This window comes from Artibeus jamaicensis, unplaced genomic scaffold, assembly GCF_021234435.1.
Source record: "Artibeus jamaicensis isolate MK-2021 breed Jamaican fruit bat unplaced genomic scaffold, CSHL_Jam_final scaffold_1964, whole genome shotgun sequence".
Taxonomy (NCBI): Eukaryota; Metazoa; Chordata; class Mammalia; order Chiroptera; family Phyllostomidae; genus Artibeus; species Artibeus jamaicensis.
The window spans coordinates 24,670,397-24,676,349 of NW_026522030.1; positions in this window are offsets into that span (position 1 = coordinate 24,670,397).

The following is a 5,953-nucleotide window of genomic DNA, read 5'->3' on the forward strand; positions in this document are numbered from 1 at the left end:
GCTTTTGTGGATTTTAAGATTTTATTTTTATTTTTAGAGAGAGGGGAAGGGAGGGAGAAAGGGAGGGAGAGAAACTTCAATGTGTAGTTGCCTCTTGCACATCCCCAACTGGGGATCTGGCCCACAACCCAGGCATGTGCCCTGACTGGGAACCAAACCGGCAACCCTTTGGTTTGCAGGCCAGCACTCAGTCCACTGAGCCACACTAGCCAGGGCTCAACTTGCTTTTGTGAAATGAGCTGGTTAAAGTTGGCTCTAAAGTACCCATTAAATTAGTCAAATATTTACTGAGTAATGATTTATATTAGAGTTTTTTCAAGAACCTTTACTCTTTATGATACATCTCTACAAAGAGGAAGAAACTCTCCATTTCTCATTTTTTAATGGAGAAGTACCAATAAAAGGCCAAAGACTGTACAGAGAAAGTAAAAACATATAAAATATATGATTGCAAGTTTTAATAAGACACGAGTGTCCCTAAGGTCTCCATTTTTCCCATTTAGTTTGAGGGAAGTAATATTTTGTTATAGCATATAGCTGTAAAAATTAGATTAAACCAGCTCTGGCTGGGTAGCTCAGTTGGGTAGAGTGTCATCCTGATATGCCAGGGTTGTGGGTTCAATCCTCGGTCAGGGTACATACAAGCCTCAACCAACAAATGCATAGAAGTGTGGAATGACAAATCGGTATTTCTCTCTCCCTTCCTCTCTCTCTCTAAAATCAATTAAAAATAGATTAAACCAATAATATATAATAGCTGAGTCGTTCGAAAGCAGTTCTTGACCCAAGATAAAACCATTTGCACAGCAAATATTTTGATGCCACAACTTTTAAAAGTAGTGGGAGAGACAGGAACAAATTTATAGGAATGGATTGGTTACTCTGATCATACAGGGTGGGCAAAAGTAGGTTTGCAGTCGCTCATATGGAAAATAATATAATAAGCAATAAATAATAATATGAGAATAAACCGTGTTTTGCATACTCACAACTGTAAGCCTGCTTTTGTCCACCATGTATTTGCTCTAACTCTCTACATTGATGTCTGCACAGAGCCCAATGCTGTGCTCAGTGGGGGGATATGCAGTATATCTTGGTGGTGGTTCATTGGCTTCTTTTTTAAAATATAATTTATTGATTATGCTATTACAGTTGTCCCATCCCAATTTTTCCCCTTTCCCCCTCCACTCAGTACCCCCCATGCTCACCGGCAACCTGCCCCCCCTTAGTTCATGTTCATGGGTCATGCTTATAAGTTCTTTGGCTTCTCCATTTCCTATACTGTTCTTAACATGCCTCTGTCTATTTTGTATCTACCAATTTGTGCTTATTAATCCCTGTACCTTTTCCCCCATTTCCCCCCTTCTCTCTCCCAACTGATGACCATCCAAGTGATCTCCATTTCTGTGATTCTATTCTTGGTCTGTTTGTTTGCTTAGTTTGTTTTTTAGAATCAGTTGTTTATAGTTCTGAATTTGTTGCCATTGTAATGATCTTCTTTTCTTAAATAGGTCCCTTTAACATTTCACATAAGAGCTTGGTGATAATGAACTCCTTTCACTTTACCTTGTCTGGGAAGCACTTTATCTTCCCTTCTATTCTAAATAATAGCTTTGCTGGATAGAATAAATCTAGGTTGTAGGTCCTTGCTTTTCATCACTGTAAATGCTTCTTTCTAGACCCTTCTAGCCTGCAGAATTTCTTTTGAGAAATCAGCTGACTGTCTTATGGAAACTCCTTTGTAGGTGACTCTGCCTTTCTCTTGCTGCTTTTGAGAGTCTCTCTTTATCTTTAACCTTTGGCATTTTAATTATGATATGTCTTGGCATGGACCTCTTTGGGTCCAACTTGTTTGGGACTCTCTGTGCTTCCTGGACTTGTGAGTCTAGTTCATTGACCAAAATAGGAAAGTTTTCTTTCATTATTTTTTCAAATAAGTTTTCAATTCCTTGCTCTTCCTCCTCTTCTTCTGGCATCCCTATGATACAGATGTTAGTATGTTTGGAGATGTCCCAGAGGCTTCTTAGTCTATCCTCACTTTTTAAAAAATTCTTTTTCCTCTTGCTGTCCTGATTGAATGCTTTTTTCTTCCTTATGTTTCAAATCATTGGCTTGATTCCTGGCTTCGTCCCTTCCAGTCCTGGTTCCCTGTAGATTTTTCTTTATTTCATTTAATGTAAACTTTATTTCTGCGTGGGTCATTTTTTATGCTGTTGAAGTACTCAGTTTTTTGAGCATCCTGCTAATCAGTGTTTTGAACTCTGCATCTGATAGGTTGGTTATCTCAGTTCTGTTTAATACTTTTTGTGGAGTTTTGTTCTGTTCTTTCATTTGGGCCATATTTCTTCCCTCAATTTGGCAGCCTCCATGTGTTTATTTCTGTGTATTACACAGAACTGCTTTGACTCCCTGTCTTAGTAGTGTGGTCTATTCTAAAAGAGCATAACTGTAAATTGTGTGGGGCAGAGCCTTAAGTGATCGCCAGGGCAAGGCAACCCATTTTACCATTTTGTGGCTCCATGTGGTGGAAGGTTCAGAGAAGGGACAATGCCACTGCCTGGCTTCTGGAGGTTTGCCTGGAAGAAAACTGTCTGCCTCACTCACCCTGATTCCAGTCACCTCGCTTTCTACCTGTGTGCCATTGTGGCCTTTTAGCTGTTGCCCTGGTGCTGAATCCCAGAGGGGGTGGGTCTGTGTGAGTCCTAAGTCCACGTGGGTGCTTTAAGAGGAGTCTCCTGAAAATCTGGCAGTTTCTCCTGTCACCTTCGTCACCCAGATCCCCACTGGTTTTTACAGCCATAAGTTATAGGGATTTATTGTCTTGGTGCTGGAACCTGGGGTGCTGGGTGGTCTGGCTTAGGGCTGGGATCTCTCACACCCAAGGTATCCCTCTTGGTTTTTATTTACCACATGAATGTGGGACCACCCATTTCTCCACTTCTCTGAGCCACTCCATGGCTCTGCCCCTCCTACCCATCTGAATGAATGTAGCTTCTTTAAATCCTTGGTTGTCGGACTTCTATACAGCTTAATTTTCTGACGATTCTGGGTGTTCCTTGTTTTGTAGTCCAGCTGTAATTTTTTCTGTAGTTGTATGAGGAGGTGAAGCATGTTTACCTGTGCCTCCATCTTGACCAGAAACCACTGTCCTTTTATACTCAGTGCTTACACAAGCATCTTGGAAGCAATGGCACTGGCAATATATGTACTTCTGATAAATCTTCCTCCCTGTTTTAACCACACATTAAGATCCTTTTCTCCTCCCTGTTGACCTCAGGGCTCTGCAGTTCTCTCCATTGCTCATTCTTAGTTTCTGAATACCAAATGAGACACTCTCTGCCTGCTATGGCTGTGCAGGGCCCTCTCCAGCCCAGCTGGCCAGACCCACCCAACATTCTACTTGGAGGAGGGCTTCAAATGAGGTGGACACCATAGTTTCCCTCTTGGTTTATAAAGATTCAGAAAAGGCTTTTTATCAGATGGGAAGAGACTCAAATTCATCAAAGGTTTATTCTGTATGACACAGCTCTGAATCACTGAAGGTTAAATGATGCCACCATGTGATTCTTTGAAAATATGATTCTTTTCAGATAAACAATTCATGGATCTAAGGGATCTAGAATGGAAATATTATAAGGGGATCACAACGTGGAAACACAAAGCTTCAGATTCATGTGCAAAGATACCATACAACAGTGAGAAGAGATTTGTAGAGAGCAGGGAAATGCATGATGATATTTCCCCCCCACTCACTTGTGAGTCTTCGGTCATTTGTCCTCAAATTGATAATCCAAAAAGTATAACTTCTTCTTCCTAATGGAATATGTAGTTTATTAAAATATTTGGGATGTAGACTTTACTTTGGAGAACATCAAATTCATACACAAAAAGTAAAGAAGCAGAGGCAGCATGGAACATAGGAACTGAGTCTATGTGATATGCATGTAAGATCTGAAATTAAACCACTAATACAGAGTAAAAGATCCAAGCTGATATTCTAGGGCATGTGTGGAGGGGAACACACAAACAAGAATAGCTCTCTAAACCTTTTAAGCACATGAAAAAGTCCTAAAAATAGTTGGTAAATTGAACAAGTGGAAGAATTAACACCTGAGAATATAGAGATCAATCTGAGAACTTAAAAATATGTTAACAGCCGAAAGACACGAGGAAGGAGGTAGCATCTATGAGATAAGAATGGGATGATTTGAAAAAGAACAAATTGGAAATCAGAGAAATAAAAAATGCAGTCACTGATAATACAGAAATAATAATGAACCTCAACAAATTATCTCAAAGGCATACTGGATAAATCTGAGGAGAGAGGATAAATGAGTTGGAAGACAGCACTGAGAAAGAAGCTTCCAGACCACAACACAGTGAGATACAGGAGAAAATTAGGAAAGAAGTTCATTCCACCCTCCATTACCCTTACCTTTACATCCTTTAACTATCCCCTTTACTTTACCCTTGACTATATGTCTGGTGGAAGTTGCAGGAGAATATAAGGAGAATGAAGAAAAGGTGATTTTTGAAAATAAAATGACACAATTTTCTAGAAATGAAGAAACACATGAAAACTTGAATTGAATGGTGCCGGTGTCACTAACAATGGTGACGGTGTTACTGAGAGAATGGCCATGGTGTTGTAACTCAAAATCCTGATGGGAAACAACTGTTAGTGTGGAATTCACCCGATGGCCAAACTCTCTCTAAAGAGTAAGGGTGAAATAAACACATTGTAAAACGTAGAAGAGTCAAAATGGTTTACTGCCCCCACTGAAAAAAACTACTAGCAAATCTGTACTTTACTAGGAACCCAGAGGGAAGGTAAGAAATGGGAGGGGGGGGAGCAGTTAAATTCTTAATGATGTGTGTGTACGACTGTGTCAGTATTAAAATATGTTTTGAGATTCTATTTCCTAATATTTAAAAAATTTGTCTCTATATAAGTGAAATTATTCTGTAGTTTTCATTTTTTGCACTATTTTTTAAATCAGATTTTGTCTTCAGCATAGTGGATATCTTCAGAAGGAGAGACTATCTGGAAATGGACTGGTGGGAGATTTCTGGGGTTTTCATAATACACTTTTTTTTTAATCTGCATACTCAAATGTGTTCAGTATGCAAAAATTTCTCAAGCTATACATGCCACAACCGTAAACTTTTCTTTATGCATGTTATACTTTTCTTTAAAAGTTTTACAAGTCATGCTACTTTCATAAAACGAATTGGGGAGTTTTTATCTTTTTATGAGGCCATGGCTATTTAAATAATATTAGAAATATTTTAAGTGTAGATCTTTAAAATCTAGACAGAACTTGGCTATAAAATCATCTAGTACTGACATCTTTTCTTCTTATTTTATTATGAAAATGTTTAAACTAGATTCAACACTTATGATTTTACCACACTCTTTTCATTTATTCATGTCATTGTTTGCTGGGCTTCAGGTCTAAGATACTATCCTTATGTGCTTTGGATTCATCTCTAAACTTTCTTTTTCCAGTTGTTTTTTTTTTAATCGGTATCTATGCAAGGTTAAGGACTGCATTTGGTTCTTAGGTCTCTTAAAGTGCCTTTTAAAAATATTTTATTTATTTATTTTTAGAGAGAGTAGGAGGGAGGGAGAAAGACAAGGAGAGAAACATCGCTATGTGAGATATACTTTGATCAGTTGCCTCTTGCTCACGCCCCAGCCAGAGACCAGGCTCTCAACCCAGGCACGTGCTTTGACCCAGAGTCAAACTGACAACCTTTCACTTTTCTGGATAATGCTCAACCAACTGAGCCACACCAAGCAGGGCAAAGTTCTTTTAATCTAGGGCAATTCCTCACTCTTTTTTTCATGCAATTGACTTACTGAAGAAATAGGTCTATTGTCCTGTAGAAGTTCCCACAATCTAGGTTTGTATTCTTATGGGGTCATTTAACTTATCCTTCTATCATCCAC